At 45.3% G+C, this 24,725-nt stretch overlaps 1 protein-coding gene, 1 long non-coding RNA gene and 1 other non-coding gene across 13 annotated transcripts in view; 1 reads left to right on the top strand and 2 right to left on the bottom strand.

Moving 5' to 3' along the window:
- The window catches only part of FAM126A (family with sequence similarity 126 member A), a 179,816-nt gene that overhangs the window by 135,869 nt on the left and 19,222 nt on the right, over positions 1–24,725 (top strand). For 10 of the 11 annotated variants that reach the window (XR_004351501.1, XR_004351502.1, XR_004351500.1 and 7 more), the window contains 3 exons: positions 6,798–6,951; positions 12,257–12,396; positions 12,534–12,568. The gene's annotated coding sequence lies outside the window, so the exon portion shown is untranslated. Of the gene's footprint in view, positions 1–6,797; positions 6,952–10,556; positions 10,662–12,256; positions 12,397–12,533; positions 12,569–24,725 lie in introns of all 11 variants that reach the window. The other variant, XR_004351503.1, reaches the window with a different exon arrangement.
- On the bottom strand, positions 12,572–14,924 carry LOC116759615. Its single transcript, XR_004351505.1, has 2 exons — positions 13,792–14,924; positions 12,572–13,203 (listed from the first exon to the last, which is right to left on the bottom strand). It is a non-coding gene; the product is annotated as an uncharacterized LOC116759615 (long non-coding RNA).
- Positions 13,666–13,736, bottom strand: LOC116759908. The gene has a single exon (XR_004351575.1). It is a non-coding gene; the product is annotated as a small nucleolar RNA SNORD93 (small nucleolar RNA).

Raw genomic sequence — 24,725 nt, 5'->3', positions numbered from 1 at the left:
CATTTACCTTCCCTGTGACCTTAATTAATTTCACTTCTTTATGTCTCAGTTTCTTAATTTGTAAAAGGGAGATACTACGGACCCCTTAGAGTTGTTGCGAGGATTGAGTGAGATGAATATGTGTAGAAGGCTTAGAACTATGCGTGTGGCAAAGAGTATTCAACTATTTCTATCCTTTGTCCCCTGTTTTTTCCCTCTCTGCCCTGTCAACGTGTTAGTCATAATAATGGCTATTAATACTGTTGTTGTTCGGACAGTGGGATGTGATAGAAAGAGTGCTGAGACAGGAGTTGGAATAACTCCAAGTTACCTAATCTCTCTAGCCCTCAGTGTACTCATTGGTTAATTGTTCAAATTCCAACAGAACTGATCTCAGAGGTCTTTTCCAGGTTGAAAATCCTATGATTAATCTAGAGTCAGACTAAAAGGGATCTTTCCTGTTTTCACTGCCATTCACCCAGTGCGGGCTCACAAATCTAGCAAATACACGACATTAAATTCACCAGGAGGAGAGACTCATGCACTGAGTTGCAGTGTTTCCGTCCTGTCACTTACAGGGATGAATGCAGCTGTCTGGCGGCTGGACCAGATCATCAATATATCTGCTCCCCTGTTCATGGGCCAGGTGATGACATGGGCATCTCATGTGATCGGTTGTGGTTTCATTCTTGGATGGAGCTTGGTTTCACTTCTTGTAGAGTTTCTATTTCTATTCAGGGTTTTTCAACTAGTTCCCCAATTGGCTGTAAAACCCCAGCGACAAACGGGGGCACTTCCTAGAAAGGCGACAGGAGGCTGTGAACATTCAAGGCAATGCAAACTCAGAGACAGCTCCTGCTTTTTTTTTTTCCCCTCCTTTATGTCAATGCTTCATTTCTTCTTTTCAGAGCTTGTGTCTAACTATAATCTTAATATTCTGTCTGCAAATGTGCCTCAAACAGTGAGAAGTGAGAAGGCTCCAATAGTGCCACTTATTATTCAGTTCATATGGTTGGTGTCATTGGTGGAAGCAGGGGGGTCTGCCGTGTACAGTTACACAGATTGTACACTACACAACTCCAGGGGCTCCATTAAGTGAGTTTCCACTCTGAGCAGCACTCCCTGGGGACCGTGCAGTTTACAGCCTGCAAAACCTATTCCATGGTCCTTAGGGCATACTCCTTCCTATTTTATCATAAGTCTCTTTCCTAAGGACGCTAAGCTAGAGAGACAACTATGTCAGGGAATATGGGCTTTTTTTGGTCAAGACAATAGATAAATTGGCCATCCCTGCTATCAGCGGTGTTTTTTAAATCAGAAATTGCTTATCATCAGGATGAGGATGACAGAAAAGTAAACCTGCCAGTAAATATGACCCCATTCTCTCAAGATAAGAGCTATACCTGCCTATGGACAATGTTGCCCATCTGCCTGGGCAACACAGCCCAGGCATTGCTTCTGACCTCAGTTTCTCTTTCTGGAATTCTTTTTTTTTTGGATTGGTATATCTCTAAAAATGGATGATCACTTTATTTATGGTTATTTTTACCTATTACTTTATTTTAAGCATAAGAATTTTAAAGAGAAATGTAATACAGTACCAAATGGGAGAACAGTCATGGAAAAAATACAGCCAGTCGACTAATAATTTTTCAAAAATTGTATCTTTAAGCAATTTTGCTTTATTGTTGATTATGTGAAACTAAGTTGCAAATCACAGACATTTCAGGTAAGCACAGAAGTTGAGTTGGTAAAGTCAGTTTCAAACAAAAGCTAAGTTTAAGACAAATGAAAATGAAATCATATTTTTATCTCAATCAATAAACTCAAGAATCCTAAAAACAGATAGAGATGAGGGTCTTGCAGTTGTGATGTCTAATACTGAACTGAAAGCTAGGGTTGATTTTTCCAATTTGGCCAGTTTAGATAGCTTCCCATTATTCCCACATTCTTGATCCATGGTCCCCAAATTGTGCTCTTAAGTGACAAGAAAAATCCTCCTTCTTGATGGTCTCCTGTCAGGCGTGATTGAGTAAGCCTGGTATTGACACCTGACTTAAACTGGACAAGTGAGATTATCACTTTGGATAGTTGGAATTAAGAAGAGGAAATTCTAATTCAGTTTGGTATAGTTTCTTGAGGAAAGATGGGTAGGCTTCTTTTTCCGACTGTCCAGACTCCGGAACTCCACACTCCGAGGCCCCCCTCAGGCTGTGATGCCTTTCCCCCTGCTGTGCAGGTCCTGGACTTCTTATAATTATATTTTCTCTCAAGTTGTTTTGCAATTAAAGCTCACCAGATCTCACTGTATGGATAAAATATAAGTATTTATAGAGATAGGTAAACAGATATACATATTTAAGTGATGGATGGATGGATAGATAGGTAAATAGACAGATAGATAGGGCGAGCTATATCTTCCCATCTATCACTTTTAGTTGTGTGACCATGTGTGGCTAATTTATTCAAACTCGCTGTGTCTCGCTATCTGTAAAGTAAGGATAAAAATAACAGAACTGATGGCAGGGAAGCGATTAGATAAGATAGTCTACATAAAACCCTATTTCCTTCTGCATAGAGTAGAACTTAAGGCAATGTTGGCTGTTTTTTTCATTGTCATTGTTATCTTTACAAAAAAAACCCTGCTATGGCAATAAATTCTTTTCTATAACCAAATTCACCCTTCCCACAGTTCTTGGGCCAGAGTGGATTTAGCCTACCTGACCCTCTCTCCTTCCTTCATGGCCTTATTTGGCTCTTCTAGTCCTTTTTGGAGTTTGTCTTAATTTGTGCTAAATACTTCTTACAACTTGTTATGTACTTTAAAAATCTGTTTGCAATCATTGCCTATTCTGTCCTGGAAGATGGAAAGGTATTTGTCATTTCCTTTTCATGAATATCTGCTTCTTCAGAAAAATAACCAGAGGAAATATCCACCACTCTTTCCAAGAGTTCATTACCACATCTCAAGCATGTGCAATTTTGTCTTTCACTCTCTCCCGTGTCTTCCCTCTCCTGTCAACATCCACCTTCCTGAATTTACTGTTTGCCTTAGTCTGGGTTCTTGCAAGAGCAATTCTGGGACTTCCCTTACATCTCCATCACCTTGCTCTTCTTGGGTGTGATCCTGGCAGGAATTGTGAGCGGTGGGTCATGTGTGGCACAGGATTCTGCAGCCTGTGATATTGCTAAGTAATCGTAGAAGCATTTCATGGTCTCACCACTGTGTCATTGTCAGTCTTCATCATTCATTCACTAAGAACCCACTATGTGACAAGAACTGTCCTAGACACTGGGGATACATGAGTGGTTTAATCAGACAAGGTCTTAGCCCCACTGAGTGTACAGTTTGGATGGGAGACCAAAGAGTGAGCAAATAGCAATGGCCAACAACACAAAGTGACAGGAGCTATGTTAGAGAAGGACAGAGGATTGGAGACACATAGGAGGGATACCAAATCTGGTCTTGGGAGCCCGGGAAGCCTTTCCAGGAGGAGGCACAATTAAGAGATCCCTGAAGGGCAAGCTCGGCAGGTGACATGAAGAGGAAAGAGTGCTCTAGGCGGGATGGGAAGTTGTGCAAAAGCCGAAATGTGGAGATGTGGAGATCTGGGGAAGTGAAAATAGTTATTTCCAGGAGTCAAGCATGTAAATGCTACAAATGGCATCCACATTGAAGGAGTATTTTGACCTGGGTCCTTTCCCCGCGGAAGTGGGATGGGGAGAGGGGAAAGAAGACAGCTTGGTGGCGCCAGAGCTTTCCTTAGCTGCCTGGGGAAGGGGAGGGAAATCCTTTCCCAGAGACAGGGTGCCTGACTCTGAACATCTGCAAGCTTGTCTCCCCTGAGAACTTGGTCTTGGAACTCTGCCACCAACCAAATGTCATTCATACCTGGCAGTGAGGACATATATGATTTGGTTAGGGTGTTTAAAAAATTGTTTTGGTCATTTTATGCCTGATGAATTCAGCAGCAACATATTGGGTATCAACACTGATGGGGATTAACAGCATGTTGGCCCCGAGTGATTCGACCTGCAGATGCCCAGTCTGGGAAGAGTCTGGGCCTTGCTCTTAGACACGGACTCCCTGTGATCCGGTTTCCACCCAGGAGCATCATTTCTTTGCCCAAGCCCTGCTCCCTCCCCTCAGTCCAACCTCAAGGCCACAGCTCAGAGCCAGGGGATCCCCCATCCCCAGAGCAAAAATGAGGGAGCTGAGAGTGTCGTGGCGGGTGGTGGAAGGAGAGGATCAAAGGCTGAACCGTCTTCTTCCCCCTTCGTTCAGCATCTCCCTGCCTGTCTCTGCTGTGAACCTCAGCCCCAACTCCAGGTGTTGGGCTCCTGCAAGGTCCCTGCCCTCCTGGGGCTCAGAGCTTCCCCTTCTCACCCTTGGGCCCACAGCGGGGTGGGGGCATGGGATTTGGGGATACCTTTCTGCTTTCTATCAAGGAGACCCAGAAGCCCTTGGTCCACAGAATCTTGAGAATATTGGGAGAGGAGAAATGAGAGTTTTGTCAGTCTAATTCCAGCGGTTATAAAACAACAGACTAGCTTGGGAACCTCTTTCCTCTGATGTAATGTGCATGTATGAGAAAGGAACTGTTCCTAATTCCAAATAGCTGATTTAGAAACCTGTTCTTTCATCTGGAGATGACCCAACCTCTAAAATATTTTAAGTGAAGGACCTGACAGGTGAATTATCTTTTATTAGGCTATTTGGCTTGTACTTCCCAGCCTTTAATTGCATGAACGACAGAGAGCAGGTTGGCCATTTAAGATTTACACAATTCACATAGTATTATGATAATAAACTAGTTCTAAGGGGGGGGAAAAAAAAAGAAGTCCAACTGGCTCTTCCTGACACAAAGGAAACATCACATTTAGAGAACGTGAAATCTCATTGGCAATGCCTACAGTCTGGAGAAACATTCAGTACGAGAGAAACTTCGGGCTTTTCTCTATGGCAATAGCAGTTCTTTTTGCTGACCCTTGATAAGGATGCCAGACACACCACAACACCTTTGACACTCACAAGGGAGATAGCTCAGGATGTGGAGCCAGGCTGCCCATGATGTTCACACGTTACCTAAGCTCCCTGTGTCCCTGTTTCCTTGTCTGTAAGACGGGATAGTAATGATAGTACCTACCCATCAGAGAGAGTGTCGTGGCGGGTGGTGGAAGGAGAGGATCAAAGGCACAGGTATTGGAGCTATTTGTTAAAAATGAATATTAACTCTCATCTTCAGTCATCATCATTTTTATATCTTGGCTGTGATTGTGGTGCTTTCACGAGCGTTGTTGTGTGAGCGTGGAGTGTGATGTGGACAGTGAGATCGAGAACCACAATGCCGAGTGAAACGGAGGCTGACTGAATCCCGCACACCCACTGCCAGCAAATGCCATTCACATTTATTCCCAGCAGAATTACAAATCACTCCAGGGTTGGTGGTGTGGTCAAAACTGCACCCGATAAAAAGTACCAGTGCCCCCAAAGATATAGTGTCGTCCCTGTGTTAGTGTGGTTAGCATGGTCAGGCCTGGTGGCCGTGATGACGTGTGTCTCACCAGGACCAATGGCCTGTGACCACCTTGCTGTCTACCACGGATCCCCAGACACAGAGCTCACCCGAGACATTGGCTCAGTATATACTTGTTTCCATTCTTAGTGGAAAGGAAGTTACAGAACTCTGGCTACAGCAGGATTTGACGTATTACCAAGTCACTTTGCTTTTGAAAATCTAAGAACTGCGACTCCGTATGCCCTCAATTTACCAATAATTCTGTCAGTGCAGAATCAGCCCTCACTTCCAGAGCTGCATGTTGTATAGCTGCAGCGTTTTATAAATACCTCTGACCCGTCCGCACTGCTTGTTAGGGGCCAGGCGTGTGGGTTTTATAGGTGAGCTCCAGGTCAGAGTCCTTTGGCAGACCAAACCCTGAGGCTTCGAGGCCATGCCGGGTGGTTGGGACGGCCGAGAAGAGTGGGGAGCCTGGGCCAGGGTCCCAGGTGCGGGCTACTGCAGGGTGACAAGGGCAGCCTAGGAGGACAGAAGGCCTGGCCAACGCTCTGCAAAGGCAGACACTGGAGGACATGGCATATTCAACCCAAATAATTCTTGAGTTCAGAGCTCAGTCCAGAGATCAGGACAGAGGCAAACGAGAGGCCTCTGCAGGGCCAGCGCTGGATCTCAGGGAGAGTCCAGAAGGAAACCAACTATAGGCAGAAGCTGGGAGCAGGCACAAGAGCCCGGGACTGGCCCTCAAGGACAGCATTGCCACCTGGTTTCTGACTTATGTGGTGCCTGTATGGCAGGTCCTGAGGCTGCTTCTGAAGTGTAATCAAATGTAGCCTCTTAATGTGGTTAAAGGTGGGGGAGGGGAGAGGAAGCTCATTCCTCCTCTGCCAGATCAGGAGGGAAGAGGAAACACGTGGAACTGGAGCAGGATGTGAAGCTCAAGACTTTGCTCTCTGTCCGAACTATTTTTGGAGTGGAATGGAGACATAAATAGATACATCTAAAATGAAGTTATATCGCTACCTAGTGATAATGGTGGCGATGGTGATTCAAAAATACAATTTATACTACCACAACTTATTGACCGTGCCAGGCATGATGCTGCCCACTTCACAGGACCGTCTGATGTAATCCTCCAGTGAGATGGGATCTAAAGAGTCCCATTTCACGGCTGAGAAACTGAGCCACCGAAAGCTTCATTTACCCAGCGTGACCGTGCCAGTCAGTGCAAGAGCCAGAATCCTCCCCGAGGTCTCTGATATCTCTTTCCATTTCTTCTCCCCCCACACTGCTGCCCTGTAGGTCTTTGGTCCTTTGACCTCACTGTGACCCAGCTTCTTCAGGAGAACATTCTGGAAACAGAGCGAGGGGCTGTGAACGGTGTGCAGTGTTCCCTGAACTACCTCACGGACCTCATCCACTTCGTCCTGGCCACGCCGGCCCCGCAGCGTGTTCGGTATGCTGGTCTTCACCTCCATCCTGTTTGTGCTGTATTTTTTTAACGCAAGGAAGTGTAAGGTTACAAATGCCCATGCTCAGAAGACAGTGAAGAAGAGCACTTCAACCTGAGAGGTAGGCAGCGCCTCTGACCACTCAGAGCCTTACTAACACTGGCCCCATCTCACTGTTTCCGGTGATTTCCCCGAGTTGCTACTGGGTGCTTATCTTGTTCCACTGCTACATTTGAGAGCAATTATGTCACCATCACCTTTGGCAATAGCATCAACTGCTTTAAGTGCATCTTTGGGGCGATGGCTACTAGCCAGAGTTTGACTGGGGTCTGACTCGTGGCGTGCCCATTAACAACTCAGATTCCACTCCAGACAACTTGAAGGGGCTTGTTTTAATTTTGCCAACACAATTCAACGTTTTCAGGTTTTTATTGTTCTTTGGGTTCTAAAATTAGGCAGGATCTTCTGGTCAGTATTAAAATTAGAGTTAGATCACGGTCAGTGACGTTTGGTCTCAGTTCCTTGGGTTTTTGTTCTACAGCTGGTTTGTGAACGTCCTTTTGATGGGCTGTGTGCCCCTCACGAGGACTGAAGCTATCTGTTGAATTCAATCATGGTAACAACCTTTGGGTGGTTTCTGGGGTCTAGCGTCAGGCCATGGATCTGAGGATCCCTCAGCTGACTTGGGCAGGCTTCGTCTCAGCAATCAAGCCAAGACATCCAGTTTGACCATCTCTGATTAAGAAAACCACTAGTTTGTGATGAGTAAAATTTGAGTTTCTGGCTGCTTAGAAGCAATCAATCAACACTAAAACAATCTTCTGGGGAGCCTAGAAAACCCATATAGCTCTTTGCTTTAAATAATGAATTGCTTCTTTGTAAATGCTGTGGGAATAGAAATTCACTTAGCAGTGAGAACAATGAGGCTAGCAATGAAGGCTCCTCAGGCCTCAAAGTACAGAGAACCTTTCTGGGGGTCGTGGGGGAGTCACATTTGGGGAATAGCCTGTAGCACACTCAGTACCACCGTAGCAGGTTGGTGCTGTTGGGAATGATTTTCTAAGACAGGGTTTCTCAAGCTCGGCGCTGTTGACATTTTGGATTAGATACTCCTTTGGTGTCGAGGCTGTCCTGTGCATTGTAGGACACTCTGCAGCATCTCTGGTCTCTACCCACTAGATGGAGGGAGCAGCCCCCAACCACACACTTGTGAGAATCAAAGGTGTCTTCAGACATTACCCAATGTCCCCAGGGAGGGTAAAATACTCCTCCCCCCATACCCCCTCTTAAGAACCACTGCTTAAAGGAAATGTGAAACCTAAAGGAAAAAATCCACCTATTGTTAAAAGACAAAAATGACCAAAAGTCATTCATAGTAAGGAAATTACAAAAGGGAATTTTACACAGACATGCTTCTTAGAGCTGAGTTGAGTGAAAACAAGGGAAGGAGAGAATTTTGTGAACATTTTGCTTAACATAAGGTACTTTGAAAAAAATTGTGCTGTATATAAGTTCTGGTACTACTTATGGTGCCACCTCCCCCAATCTTTCCTTTTCCAAGAAAAAATCTGAAAGGCTACGTTACTACACACACACACACACACACACCCAACTAGGTCAGGAAACCAGAACTGTTCCTCACATGAATTCTTCACTAAGGAGGCTGTATTTTGAGGAGGTAGCACATCACGTCTCCTGGCCCTTGATTATACCAATGAACACACAAGTACTTGCACAGGCGAGTCTCAGAACAAGTGTTTAATAAATCCATCCCGAAGTCTTTTATTTAAAACCTCCAGAAGTGCTAGCGGCTTGAGTGTAGAATTTACGTCAAGTCTTCTATGTAGAATTTATGTCAAGTCTTCTAAGTACCACTGGCTCCCTACACCTGCACCTCCTGCCCTTGAAAAATTAGCTGCTTACCTGTAAATTCTGCATTTTAAGCACAAATTTTACTCTTGCTTTTCCTCCAGGCCTTGTATAGTAGGACAGCAACATGTTTATATTGGATCGTGGAATGACTATCTCCATGTTTCCATGAATATTTCGTGTTTTAGACCAGTACTACCCAACAGAAATATAATGCAAATCAATTTATATAATTTTAATATTTCTAAAATATTATCATTTAACTTGTAATCAATATAAAACTGAGATTTTACATTCTTTTTTATTGAAGTATAGTTGATTTATAGTATTGTGTTAGGTCCAGGTGTATAACATAGTGACTCGGTATTTTTGCAGATTTTATTCCACTCTAGGTTACTATAAGATAATGGGTATAATTTCCTGTGCTATACAGTATATCTTTGTTGCTTATCTATTTTACATATAGCAACTTGTATCTGTGAATCCCATACCCTTAATTTGTCCCTTCCCACTTCCTTCTCCCCTTTGGTAACCACAAGTTTTGTTTTCTATATCTGTGGAATCTAAAAAATAATACAAATGATTGTAGATGCATCTTTAAAAAATATTAATTCTTCCAAAGCTGCTGTTTCTTACACCTCAGCATGTCAGTTTGCGCTAGATACATTTCAAGCGCTCAATAGCCACATGTGGCTAGTGGCTACTGTACTGGAGTACAGTTTGGGAATCATCTGTGATGATTCCCAAAGTTCCACATATTTCTCCACTATAGGAAGCCTATAAATGATACAATGGGCTCTCTTCTGCCGGGTAGTGGGGGTAACATGCCAGAGCATTTGTCCAACTGGAAAATCATTCCATCAACTACAACATTCTGATCTGTTTTCCAGAAACAAATCATGGTGACATACATCAACCTGAACTGACTGGATTTTGTCTGTTTACCTCTGAAACAGATTGATGTGCAGCTGTTCTGGAAATGCAGATGGCAACTGGGGAGGGTACCTCAAGATAATTGGCCCTTGCCGTACAGACAAACTCAAGCAGGGGGCTTTCTAGCCATGGTTGCATAGTCCCAGATAAGTCACAATTTTATAACAAAATATCAGAATCAGAACTTTTCAGTTTATGAACACAAGGTAAATTTTGGAAAGGCAATCCTTATGAGTACAAAATTAAAATAAGCCTTTCATACACATCTCTGGCTGTTTATTTGTTCTCAACATGGCTTTCCTCTTGAGGTGTTATCTCTGACCTTGGCTCAGAGGGGTCACTGGTTGACTGACCTTACTACCCTGGTCAAATGCCTCAGTCTTTACTATCTCTAGATCCCCCTGTTTCGTTACCTGGACACCTTCTTCCTTCAAGGTACTTCAGATCATGAGGGAGAAAAAGCATCTTCTCACTTGGGTTCCAGGGAGCCTAGAATGTAAATGACCCTGCCCCCTCCACCTTGTCCATTTAAAATTTATATTCAAGTGCCAAATGACAAATTTGCCAACCGGATTTCCTCTGGCTCCTAGGAAGCTCAGAGCCAAACTGGCGGGAGCCTAAAGCATGAGGTCTAATGGTTTGGTTTTATACCCTGCTCTGTTCTTGCTGCGCTTTTATTCCCTCCTCTAATTATTGTACTGTTTGCCATTTGTTTATAAGCCACCCCAAATCATTCTGGGAATGTGGTGGGGGTATACATAGATATAATAGTCTCTTTATAGTTTGTCCTAACAATTGAATCTTTCAGATATTGACTCAGATACTGAGTGAAGTTATTCCTTAAAAGAGAAGTTGAGGGAGGCACATTCTAACCAGCTTCATCTTACAAAGTGTCACAGATAAACCACACCGTGTAAGTTCCATAAAGGCAGGAATCATCCATCACAGGACTTAACACACAAGGGAAACATAGTAGATATTTACCAAATTATATAAACATTTGTTTGTGGAACCTAAAAAAAAAATACATACCTTAGTTTGGAATATTCACTTGAACTATAAAGACCTGTTTTTTTTAAAAAAAAATATTTATTTATTTAATTGCACAGGGTCTTAGTTGTGGCATGTGAACTCTTAGTTGCAGTATGCATGTGGGATCTAATTCCCTGACCAGGGATCGAACCTGGGTGTCCCTGCACCAGCAGGGAAGTCCCAAGACCTGCTTGCTTTTAAGAAACAAAAACTGGGCTTCCCTGGTGGCGCAGTGGTTGAGAGTCCGCCTGCCGATGCAGGGGACGCGGGTTCGTGCCCCAGTCCGGGAAGATCCCACATGCCGCGGAGTGGCTGGCCCGTGACCCATGGCTGCTGAGCCTGCGCGTCCGGAGCCTGTGCTCCGCAACGGGAGAGGCCACAGCAGTGAGAGGCCCGCATAGCGCAAAAAAAAAAAAAAAAAAAAAGAAACAAAAACTACTTGTCTTTAAAAACGGAGTATGCACATTCTTGAATCTAATTATATGACTCAATCTACCTGAACTGACATAGTGATGGCACTACTGCCAATACCAGGCAAGTCACATCTGGGGAGGTTAGTGACTAGAGCTCTTACATAAGATTTGACATTTTCAGTGAAACCATGACCATTGAATAGAATTATATTCCAATCACATTTTCTTTTATAGTCATAAAGATTCTCTTCATGACCATAACTCCTCCCTTGGAACTAATAAATCCTCTGAAAACATTTCATTCAGCTCCAGATTTGCTTCACTTCTCCTCTTTTGCACCTCAGCACAAAAGAATGGCCTGGTAATTTTAATAGTCATGCTGGCCATCTTTTCACTCTTGCTTTAGCTCTTCTCAACATGCAGGCATGTGCTATGCCAAGGAGGGCAAGTTGACTGCAGCCCTGGAACTGGCTGCAACTCACTTTGGTGACCCTGGGCTGTACTTAATCAAGGTGCTAGATAACTCTGTATTGCCACGGTACAGGGAAGGGAGTTGGGGGGAGGTGGAGCAGGTTAGGTACCACACCTGGAAGCACAAGGAGGCATCTGAAGGCACTGCTTCATCCTACAGGCAAGATGGCCCAAGGGTGGCCCATCGTTCTTTTTTTTTTTTTTTTAAGGAAATAACATCTTATTTAACTGTTTATTGCTTTAATTTTTTTTTTTCTGGCCACACTGCGCAGTATGTGGAACTTCCCCAACCAGGGATCGAACCAGTGTCCCCTGCAGTGGAAGCTCAGAGCCTCAACCACTGGACCACCAGGGAAGTCCCCATCCCTTTTCAAAAACACCCTTGAATATCCCCAGAGAAAAAGTAATCCATGTGACTTATGCTTCAAGCTTTGAGATTAACCCAAACCCAATTACTCAGCACCCAGAACCTCACTTACTCCCTAATTCTCTCACTTAATTCCCTGTTTTAGCCAGTATCGGCCAAAGCCATTCTAAATTTTGTTGGGTAACAATTTTCTCACTTCATTTTCTGCTACCATGTCGCCACTAGTATACATTGTCAAGAGATGCAGAGAAAAGTACCAGACCGCTCACACCCTGCCAAATGGGATTGAAGATGCAGCTGTTAAGACAATGAGTATGTGCTGTTGCCTGAACCATCCATAAAGAGAACCTGTACACCCTTGATAGGTGAGGATATACAGATTGTTTCTTGAGTATTTACTTGTGCACGAGTCACTTACATGACCCCAAGGTAATTTTGATGTTTTTGCCACTCTAATCTCAGTAAATCATTCAGTTACTGACCTAAGACTGTCTTCCCACAGATTTCATTGGAAATGTCATTAAGATGCCAGAAAGGGTAAGTTTTTAAAGCCATGTTTATTGAAGTTGAATTTACATTCAGTAAAACTCACTCCAAAATTTGACAAAGGCAAACAGCACCATAATCAAAGCGCAGAGTTCTTCAACACCCACCCCCGACCAAACCCTATGCAACAAACTCCTCCCTGATCCTTAGGAATCCACTGATCTGTCAAAGGGGTCAAACTTAATCATCAAAATAATCTATAATAATCTATTATAGGAAAAACTGTAAGCACTAAAAAACAAGTTTTTAAAAGGATACTTTGAAACATACAATGTTTTGAATAGTCAAAAGTGGGGGATTTAGAACTAACCTTTGTAAATTCAAGCAGCTGACAGTTTTCTTAAGATAGCTGTATTGATAGAATAGCTAGTCTAGTTACTAGGTTGAGCTGCAGGCTGGGGCTGGCTGGCAGAAAAATGATTTTAAATAGTTTAAATGGAGTTAAATTCTACAGAAATTCTCTATGGGGCAGATATATGTTCTTGCAGATATTTGGCACCTTTTCAAAAGTCCTCCCCTGCTACCACCATGAAAGGGACAGTAAGCGAAAACCTGTACTCTGTATATATCAATTGTCACATGTTCAAATACACCTCGTCTCCTTGAAAAGCTTTCAAGCAGCAGCCCTGTAAGAGAAGTATCACAGTAGGTAATGAGAGCAGCAATTACTAAATAAGATGCTATTAAGAAAATACAGTGTCTAGACTATGTTCACAAAAGCAGTGCAGGTTAAGGAAAATGAATTCCCCAATGTACTACACATTGTCAACACAGGTATAGTAATGTTCTGACATAAAAATGAAAAACAATTTTTTTCAACTCAAAATCCTATTTTACTAATGCTAGCAATTCACCCTCTGCCTCTGGAAGATTCTAACTCAAAATGGCCACCATTGCCAAAGATAAACATCTTGAAAGATTAGATGCCAATCACTTAAAAATCCCCCCCCCCCACAACAACATTTTTCTGGGCATAATAAAGTATTACCTATTTACTAGAGCCCCCCCCCCCACCATTTTATTTAAAACATACTTTTTAAAGGTGGGGAGGGGTGTGATTGTACTTAATAAATTTCTACCTATCAAGTTGGCCTCAGGTAAATCCTTTAACCCATCAGAGCAGGATATCCAATCAGATTAGAGTTCTCATCCTTGGCCAAGAATTCTATTCGTATTTATTAACTCAAGCCAAATTCTTTCCATTTGGTCCATACCTGTTTGCCAGCGTCTTGAACTGGACTGAGCCTGGTAGGAAATTGAGAAAAACAATGTTAAGAATATCATATGCTAACTTTTTATGGTTTTGTGTGTGTGTATATGTGTGTGTTTGGTAAAGAGTCTTTTATTGGGCTACCTACCAGCTACCTTTGATGAATAAAAAGCTACCTTTAAGTAGAGTTCCTTTAAAACAGCTACATTCTCCAAACTTCCTGACACTGGGAATCTCCTGTAATTTCCAGCCAGGAGTAAAATTAAGTAGTGAACTAAGTGCCAATACTCTGGGAATCCATTTTACAGAAAGCCAGCAGTCACCAACCTTCTAATCTCCCTGTTACAGTTGCATGGAACATTATCAATTTGGAAAAAATAAACATTACTAGCAACAGTATTTACCTAGGAAAGAGGGAAATAAACTTTAACATTAAAAAAAACCAAAGGAAGCCTGAGACTTGCTTACCCAGAGGCAGAGCCCAGGGAGTGTACAACAGTCCTCAGCACTTGCTCAGTTTCCAGTCCTTAAACAGACACTGGCTCAGGCTGCTGCTTCCTTGACCTGCTGCCTGGCTCTCTCAGCCCATGTCCCTCTCCCAGAGGCAACCATTTGGCTCAGCAGGAATCCCCAACATCTAAACCAATTGTAAAACAAAGCCCGAGCACTGCATTTCTCTCTGTGGTAGTGCCATTCACCAGAGATCCAGGTAGTCGGGGCAGGGAAAACTGTGTGCTCCCACCCCATATATATGGCTGGAAAGGGGGTGCCTAGGACAGTTTGCAACGCTGCTCCTTGTTTCCTCTTTAAAAGCAGGATAAAATTGATGTCCCATTTGGTTTCCTAATTAGTAAAATTAGTTATTTTCTGATCAGTAAAAGGGTCTTTCACCACTGAGGCAAATATGTAAAACACCCCACAAGCCTCACGTTTCAAGAGAAGATTACTAAGCGGTACCAATGATACCTAGAACGATTCCTTCATTTCATTCACTCAACTCTAAATTTAGATCTCTACAAATTTTATGGAATTTAGAGAGTAATCCTTTCTATAGGAACGTATAGCAGTAAAACACAGTAAAAATGCCCACTGATGCCGAAGAGAGCCACACCGAAACTTAGAAACTCTTTTTTCAGACAAACTTTCTCTAGGGCAACCTTTCCTGTTTATCTTGGCGGACACAAAACCCCAACGGTGCCGACTTTTTCCCAGGACAGACAACCATGATGAGCCTCACAGCCTGAAAATGTTGGAAGAGGGTCCCATGCTGCATAACGCACTGTCAGTCCTGAAAAGTTGGGGGAGAAAATTGCTCCCTCATTAAGGCTCACAGTAGTTAACCGCTTCCGCAAGACTCAACGCCAGACCTTTTAAAGAGCCCAACCGCCGGGAGAAGTGGCAACTGGAAGGCACTTGTGGCAGGGGAGTCTGTGTGGGCGAAATTCCCTCCGTTTCTCGCCAACACCGGAATTAACACTGCTCCGCTCTGAAGCTTAAAAGTGTTTCAGGCGCGTGATCTTAACCCGCTTCCTAAACTGGCCGTTCCGGGGTCGTCAGAGCCACCGGGGGCCCCGCGTGCGCCTAGAACACGGACACCGTCCCGGGCTCTGCGCCTCCGTCCTGGGTCAGTTTCATTCTCGAAGTTTTGTTTGTTTGTTGTTTTCTTTTTTCATTGCAAAGGAGCTTAAAGCTCCCTGTGGCCTGGATCCCTTGGGCGTCGGGGTCACAGGTACAGACTGTAAGGTGCCGGGCGCCTCGGTCCTTGGGAGGAAAAGGGGGTCTTTAGGCGCCAGGAGGGTCATTCCCGGGGAGGAAGGGTCCCCGGCACACTGAGGACGTCCCCGCCCCAGAGGGGCCCTCATAGGAGCTCCCCTGGGGGCTGGGAGGCCTCTCCCGAGGGGGTGCCGAGCTCCGCCCCGACGGAGCGGGCCCGGGGACAGGAGGGGCGCGCGCGCCCGGTAAGTGCCACTGGAGAGACCCCCAGGCCACGTGGCGGGCTCTAACGTCGAGCTGGTTGGAAACCACTTACCGAGTCGTGCGCCGAGGCCGAAAAGGGAGGGGAAGGGAGAGACCCAGTTTAAGAGGGGCCTGGGCGGTCAGCACCCAGCGGCAGCCAACCAAAAAGTTGCCCCAGCGCCCCGCCCGGCTCGGGACCCGGCCCAGCACCAGGCCCAGCACCCGCCCCGCCAGCGGCTCGCGGAGGCCCTCGCGCGTCCCCTGCCGGCGGCCTGGGGCAAGCGGGGCAGGCGGCGGCGGCCGCCCGGGTCTCCCCTAGCTCGGGCCTCGGGCCGACCGACCGAAATTTCGCCTCAGAGCCCTTCCTAAGTGTGGTGTCCGTTTACCTCGCGGCAGGTTCGACGGAGCTCCTGGCACCCTAATAATGTTAGATATTTATGCCCGTCTCCCCTTTCCCCACCTCAAGTATCCCATGTTCTCCCCCAGGGGGGTCTGCAAGCCATTAGAAGTCCCCAGCCTTGCTGTTTTTAAAAAAACTATTTTTTTAAATGAATTTATTTATTTTTGGCTGCGTCGGGTCTTCGTTGTTGCACGTGGGGTGGGCTTTCTCTAGTTGCGGGGCGCGGGGGCTACTCTTCGTTGCCTTGCGCGGTCTTCTCACTGCGGTGGCTTCTCTTGTTGCAGAGCTCGGGCTCTAGGCGCGCGGGCTTCAGTAATTGTGACTCGTGGGCTCTAGAGGGCAGGCTTAGTAGTTGTGGCGCATGGACTTCGTTGCTCCACAGCAGGTGGGATCTTCCCAGACCAGGGCTCGAACCTGTGCCCCTTGCATTGGCAGGCAGATTCCTAACCACTGTGCTACCAGGGAAACCCCAAGCCTTGCTTTTATATTTGGTTTTATCCTTAATCCTTCCCTGGAATTTTGAGATTTGAGGCTTGCTAGGTACTGGAGCACTTGAGAGCACTTTTGGTTGGAGGGACTGTATAGGGCAACAAATATTTACTGAGTGCCCACTCAGCGGTAGGCACTGTGATCCGTGCTGCGAAGTTGAATGAGAAACTGCCCCTGCCCTCAAGAAACATAAAGTGATAAAAGCCTATGCAACGTGCCAAGGGCCTAGCACAAAGCCACGAAGCCCAGCCTGCTAAGGGGATCAGGGAAGGCTTCCTGGAGGAGGGGTATACCTAGGCTGAGTCTAGCATTACTAGCAGGAAGTTGGCTTCACAATATAGAAGCCAAGAGAGTTAAAGAAGGATCATAGAGTAGAGGGACTTTTAGATCATACAGAGCTTCTGGTGGAGTAGAGCCCACCTTAGGGTGTTCTCCAAAAGCAGACTTGTCTTGATCATGGAATGTAAGCTCCATGCAGACTTGCTTTCCCAGTTTCCTGGGTCCTCTGAATTCAGCATAGTGCCTGGAACATATTCAGGTAAGTGGGAAATGACTCCAGGGAAAGAGATTTGCCACTGAGCCCCTGCAGTAGTTGAATATTCATACTATAAAACTCTTCAAGGCTCATAGTGATGATAGTGGTGGGGTCTTATCCCAGAATGTAGCTTTTTTGGGTCACCTTGAGTATGAATTTATCCCTGTATTCCCGGTACATGGCCTAGAGCTTGGTGCACTGTCAGTAATTGATAAAACCTGCTGTATTTCCTTTCTTGGTGTGTATTTGGCCTGCCTTTCACACACGCGATGAACTACTTGTAGAACAGGCATCCCGAGCCCCCGGGAGGTGTTGGGCACTTCTCTGGCTAGTTTTGCTGCTGCTAGAGGGGAGGCCTCACCCCCGACCCCGGCTCCCCATGCCATGTCTCTTTGTGGAGGAACATCTGTGGGATAATGCCCTGAGCTTCTGTCCACCCTTTCCTCATTCCCTTCCAGCAGAGGAAGGCATTTCAATAAAATCCTGTTCTAACATGAATTTGGAGAGCATGCAAACCGGGGTAGGCTTGTTGGCATCTGTCCTCCACCTGTTTCCTGTTTTCAAGATTCTAATGTTCTCTGATGGGAGGGGGAGACGGGGGTAAGAAGTGACCATTTGGAATCCACTGAGGGTTTTCTTGGTTCAGCGTATAGTCACTCGGGAACATTAAGTGTCACTCCCTTAAACTTTGTGCTTTTTCAATAGTCCAAACTGAATAAAAGATAGTATTTCTTACTAACCCTGCAATAACATGGTCATGCATTTTACTCATTTAAAATTTTTGGCCCGCACGTATGTTACGTCAGGTGATATCCAATGGCTCATCTTTCTCAAAGAAGAGCCAGTCCATCAGAAGGCTGTGAGCTGCAAAGATTCGTGTTCTTTTTCTTCCCTCGCTGCCCAGGATCAGTATAAGGTAGTGGTGACCCACGGTCCAGACGGGGAAAGGGAGTAGAGCAGACTCAGCTCTGAAGTCACTATCTTGTCAGTAGTAAAGCTAACACCTTCATTTCCCTTCTGTATCTTATCTTGAGTTGGTTCTGAAGGTGGAAAGGGAAGAAAGCACGTTATTTGTCACCCTCCCCCAACCCTTATTCCCAGGAGGTCCTAAGACTCATTTGTTCTCAATGGACTAACATCACACACACAGCTGGGACATTCACTCTCACAGATTAATGGGCCCATCCATTTTCTTTTGTCTCTGTGTTTAGTGCGCATTTTATTGTGTCATTGTAGAGTCAGGAGATAAAGCAACTGCAGACATCATTTATGATTTAAACGGCAGTTCCAGTTGGGTAACATTTTAATTGGCGTCGTTGGGCCATTTGCCACATGCAGGTCTCTGCCCAGCAGCCTGCCTTTTCCAAGCAGCTGTAGGCTTGTTTTCAAGCCAAGAGAGAATGTCTGCTCTTGCGGAGGCCTATTGGTTTCATTTGCCTAAATAGAAGTGGGTGATGGCTGAAATGTGGCTGATTTTAGCAATCAGAGGGTGTACAGGTAAGCATCCTGGAAGCACTGGGATACAGGTGTGCTTGTTTCTGACCCCTTACATCGGTACAAAACAGACTATTAAAACAATGCCCTCTCGATTGCCATGTACTCACTGCCATATTTAAAATGAATAGCCAACAAGGATCTACTGTACAGCACAGGGAACTCTGTTCAATATTACATAACAACCTAAATGGGAAAAGAATTTGAAAAAGAATAGATACATGTATATGTATAACTGAATCACTTTGCTGTGCACCTGAAACCAACACAACATTGTTAATCAATTGTACTCCAATATAGAATAAAAAGTTAAAAAAAAAAATGCCCTCTCAGGGGTGTTGCCTACAGACCTGAGCCTTGTTGTTCACAAGACTTCTAGGAAATATAGGAATAAAGGTATAAAATACATTTCTATTTCGTATTTATGTTCAATATATCAAATATATCACCTTTATTGATAAGCATGATCTAGTTGTAAAACAAATACATAAAAACATCCTTTAACTCCATATTCTTCTGCAACTAACCCTTCATTTCTTTTTCTCTTGAAAAAGACTCCTCAAAAGCACTGTCTTTATTTGTCTCAAATTCCTCTCCTCCATTCTTTTCTGAATCAAATTATGTTGGGCAGCCTCTGAGATCGTCCCCAATGGCCGCATCCTCCTGCTCTTCATGCCCTTGTATAATTGCCTCCCCTTGAGTGTGGACTGGACCTGTTGAATTTCTTCCAATGAATAGAATACAGCAAAAATGACGGGATGACATATGAAAAGATGCTCCCTGTTTTATATCACTAGGGAATTGCAAATTAAAACAGCAATGAGGTACCATTATATATCTATTAGAATAGCTGAATTCCAAAATACTGACAACACCAAATGGTAGTGAGGATGTAGAACAATAGGAGCTCTCAGGCGTTGCTGGTGGGAATGCAACATGGTACAGCCACTTTGGAAGACAGTATGGGACAGAGAATAATTGCAGATGAGCTTTGTGTAGTTGTATACTTATGGGATTGTTCAAATCAACATTGCCAAGTTTAAGTTTCAAGAGGTAGAAATTATGACTGCTTAATTTCTGCATATAAATTCCAGGCTGCCTGAACCTCAGGTAGGAGGTTGCTAATACATGCCTTTCGTACGAATGATGATAAATATGTGAAGCCACTTGACTGCAATGTCCTTTCTGATTAACACATATTTATGACCCACATTTGGAAGCCTGGAGATTGCTGCCAGGCCCATCCAAATCTGTGCTGGGTAACTGAATGCAGCAATGCCACAGACAGCTTCTCCTAAATCATGCTTTAAGCTTTAGAAAAATGGTAATGGAACAGTGCATAATCCTCTTGGTCTCTCCAGCGATGTACTTAAACATGTGTTTCCTTCCTACCCGTTGCTGTGACTAAACATCTGTGCAACCATGACCGTACCATCTTAAAGGAAAGCAACAGATCCTTTTAGCTTCTCTTGCTGTTCATCCTGTGTCCTCTCTCCTCTCCTTCCCAAAGTAGCCTTCGAGTGGCGGGCAGCAGCATCACAAATGCTCAGTCGAGAGCAGAGTCAGTCTAGATTTTTTTCCATTGCTGATCTGCATTCCCTTACGAGCCTGTGTTCTGCTAGACAGGGCTCGAGGTGCCAAGGGGGCTTTACATTTTAGTCGAGTCAAGTAAATTTACTCAGATTCAATCATTTAAACAGGCTTTTAGGGGGAATGTTGAGTCTATTTTTGTAGAAAGGCCCCGTCTTTCTGGTTTCTGCTCCCCTTCCCTTCTCTCCATGGCTCCTGGCGAATGCATGTGGGGAGGTGCTTATGGCCCAGGAAGGGAGGCAGATGACACAGATGGATCTTCTGCATTGCAGCTGGCCTTTGCTTGGACAGTGACCACTGTAATGGGACTATTTCTAGCCCTGGTCTTCTCCGGGGTTTGCTGTTGAAGACCTGGGACCTGGTCACTCATGATCATACTTGCTTGTGGCTTGGCCAGGCCTTGGGAATCTGCCCTGGTCAACTCCAATGGCACCTGCCCTGGCCACCCTGTTCCAAGCCCAGCCCCCTCCCCCCACTGCTTTCTATTTTTTTTCTTTTAAAAAAACACCGCTTTCTATAAAATAGAAATAGATATATCTATAATAGAAATAGATAACATGTATCTATTTATCTATCCATCTATCTTTCTCTCAGCTGGCTTCTAAGTCCCTTTCAAGATGATTTACGTAGAGGTCTCCTGTCCTCTTCTCTATCTCTGTCTGTATCTCCCTCTCCATCTCCACACCCAAACCTAAACCCATACCCATACCTGTACCAATCTATGTCGATTAAAAATATGGACTCTAAAATTCAACTTCCTGGGTTCAAATCCTTGTTCTGTTACTTATTAGCTGTGTGTACTTGGACAAGTTACTTAGCCTGCCTATGCCTTGGTTTCCTTATTTGTAAAATGGGGATAATAATAGCACCTACCCTATAGGTTGTGATAAAAATAAAATGAATTACTATATGGAAAGGGTTTAGAAATGGATCTGACACGTGGAAAGCACCACCTAAGTATGTGATGCTTTTTAAAAATTATTGATTGCCTCCCCAGCAGAATATAAAGTCCATGAAGGCAGAAACTTTGTCTTCTTTACTGTTATGTCTCTTTGTCCTTCGGCAATGCCTGACCCACAGCAGGTACTTAGTAACTATTTGTTGGAAGAATGAATAAATGAATGTATGGAGAAACAAAAAAGAACAACACAATCTATTTCAAAAACTGTTACCATCCTTTCACACTCCCTCTATCAAAAGTTGATGTCCCTCGAAAGGTGACTTCCTCCTCTTTAGGGTTCTCCTGTCCTCTGGGAAGCTGAGAACTAGGTTTTAGCTTTTTTTTTTTTTGGCTGTACCACGTGGATTATGGGATTTTAGTCTCCCGACGAGGGATCAAACCCAGGCCCTTAGCAGTGAGAGTGCAGAGTCCTAACCACTGGGCCACGAGGGAATTCCCTTGGTTTTGGTCTTTAATGGAACTTTCTATCACCAAACTACCTTATCCCAGGGCCTCTGATTTTTTTTTTTTGCGGTACACGGGCCTCTTACTGTTGCGGCCTCTCCCGTTGCGGAGCACAGGCTCCGGACGCGCAGGCTCAGCGGCCATGGCTCACGGGCCCAGCCGCTCCGCGGCATGTGGGATCTTCCCGGACCGGGGCACGAACCCGTGTCCCCTGCATTGGCAGGCGGACTCTCAACCACTGCACCACCAGGGAAGCCCAGGGCCTCTGATCTTGTTGGATAACCTGGTCCTGGGGAAAGTCTCCCCTCTTGATCCTCAGAGGTTCCTCCTCTTTCTTCACAAAGTTTTGGCTACTTCCTCACATTGATACTAACACTATTCTTTCCTGCTCCAGGTGGAGTAGGGGGTACTTAGAGTTATCACATCTTGCATGTGTGTGCGTGTGCGCATGTGTGCGTGTGCGCGCGTGTGTGTGTGCGTGTGTGTGTGTTAGTGAGGGAAGGCAGAGGATAATGAGCAGCTCTCACAGCTTAAAAGCAGCCATTTTCCCACCCTGCCTTCCTTCTTCCTCCTGTGATGGTATCTTTCTAGTTTCTGGCCTTACCTTGCCTGGCTTGAGAGAGAATTGGAGCCGGTTCTCCCCAGAGTCCTGTGGCATTAACCACTTAGCTCTCCTGATGCCTTAGGTCCTGCGTTAGTAGCTGGAGGCTTTCATTTCAAGTAAGCCCCAGGTCACTCCATTAGTGGTGGGAGTTGCCGCTGATGGAAATGAGCTTCCTTTTTGGTTAAGAGGCTCAGAATTCAACTGAATGTGAATTGTGATGAATTCTACTCTCACCACTCTTTTCTGCTGGCTTTCCTCTCTCTGCCTTGGCAAGACACACCCCTTTGCAGGACTGGGTTCAAGATGACTTGGCTCTTTAATTTTTAAACTAGGAGTTTGTAATCAGCCCACAGGGCATAGAAGTGAGCCCCACGTGTAGTTGGGGAGGGTTTGACCACCATCTGGTCCCACCCTAGCGAAGCATTAGGGCTCTACCTTCTTGGGCATTAAGGGTGCCAATTCTGTTAAGGGGTGTCCTGGGACACCAAAGGTGAGCTCACACATGACAGTTTGGAAAGGCTCAGCAAAGTCTTGGTGCATGAGTGGGTTTTCTTCTGCTGGAAAAACCACGGGCATGATGCAAGCCCCTGCTGACAGAGGCCCTCACCCTACAGCAAAAAAGGAATGATTACATCATCGTGCTCCCAAGGGCGTAGGCTGGTTTGCAGATGTTGGCCTGCTGTTTAGGTTCATGTAGCCTGAGCTGGAGAGGCCCCCCTCTTCTCGTTGCCAGGGTTTTATATTGTTAATTAATTGGTTCTTTTTAAGGCATTGAGAGAGGGGTTCTCTGGGAGAAAGATATATAAAATTTTCTGCCATTAAAAGAACATTTTTCTCTTCTGAGGGATTGCGCATACTTGCTACTGGGAGAGATTTCCATTAGAAGACGGAGTAATGGTTATTTAATAAGACGTTACTCATGCCAGCTTCTTAGCTCTCTGCTGAGGTCACTTATGTTTCAAAAGTCTGAGTGGTGGAGAATCCCTGCCCCTCCATCTCCCTGTCTTAGGAGGGGCAAACAGAGGGTCTTCTGTGGTGGAGCTCTGTGGATGTGACATGGCCACTGCTTCCCATCAGATGAGGTGACCCAACCTTGTCTTTTAAAAACCAAAACTGCTGACTGTGTTGCCTTCTAATTTCAATGTTGCTTTCTTCATTTGGCGTCCTGAAAGGGGAACTTCCAGTAGAAATGTTACTCTGTGGCAGACATGCAGTAGAAGAGAGAGAAATGTATTAGTGATGTTGAAGAACCTTTTATACTTTTGTTCATCTCCCTTAGTTTTATTAGAAACAGAAAACAGGATCTTAGGAACTCTGGTAGCCATGTATCCCCTGACGTGTACTGTGTATGTTAGGAAAGTAAATAAAATCAGGGAAATGGACTCGAGAGAGATAGAGGAGGGGGGTTCTGTGTTAGACAGATGGTCAGGGCATGCCCTTCTGAGAGACTGTAATTCTGAAGAGACCTGAAGGCAATGAGGGGCTGAGCCGCGGGAAGAGCATTCCAGGGAGAGGGCACAGGAGTGCGAAGGCCCCGAGCTGGGAAGGTAGGAGCACGGTGATCTCCTGATAGGATCCCTGCAACCCGGTGCCCCGGAGCAGGCCCTCTTTCCACTAAGTCAGGGTTCCTGGCCCCCATCTCTGACTTCCTTCCCCACCCATCAGACCTCGCCCGGGTCTCCTGGAAGCAGGGCCTCTTCCTCTTCTTCTCTCTCCCAGACTCCACTGCTTTGGTATTAGCTCTGTACCCTGGTCCCCCTCTTCTCCCCACACCTGATTTCACTAAAGCACTCGTGGAAATTTTTTCTAAATACCTGAAGTCAACTGTTGGCATTTCTTTTCGCTTCAGCCGTAACAATCGTGCTTCTCTTTGAAGCGATGTGATTCTCTACACCCACAAGGCAAGGGGTGGGAGGTGGACATAAAGAATAAGAGTTGGGGCTTCCCTGGTGGCGCAGTGGTTGAGAGTCCGCCTGCCGATGCCGGGGACGTGGGTTCGTGCCCCGGTCCGGGAAGATCCCACATGCCGCGGAGCGGCTGGGCCCGTGAGCCATGGCCTTTGAGCCTGCGCGTCCGGAGCCTGTGCTCCGCAACGGGAGGGGCCACAACAGTGAGAGGCCCGCGTATTGCAAAAAAAAAGAAAAAAAGGAATAAGAGTTGCCACCTTGGCTTTTCACCCCACTCTCCACCCTTAGTGCCTGAAGGGCTGGTGTGTGTACCTTCACGCTGACAAAACTGTCTTCTGGAATTGGGACCTGTGACTTTCCAACTTCCACGAGCAGCCGCTTTGTTCTCAGTCCTCATATGATTCACGTGCAGAATCTGACACTGTAAGGCTTCCGGAAAGTGCCTCACCGACTAACTGGTTGACTTGTTAATTCACAGTGTGTACATTGAACGCCAGCCATGAGAGGCGCTGCTGCAGACCCTGGGTATGGAGGTGAATTACACGGTCCCCGTTCCAG

The sequence above is a fragment of the Phocoena sinus genome, chromosome 9 (genome assembly GCF_008692025.1).
Source record: "Phocoena sinus isolate mPhoSin1 chromosome 9, mPhoSin1.pri, whole genome shotgun sequence".
Classification (NCBI taxonomy): Eukaryota; Metazoa; Chordata; class Mammalia; order Artiodactyla; family Phocoenidae; genus Phocoena; species Phocoena sinus.
The sequence above is the reverse complement of the archived record's forward strand: the minus strand, read 5'-3'. Positions and strand labels throughout refer to the sequence as shown.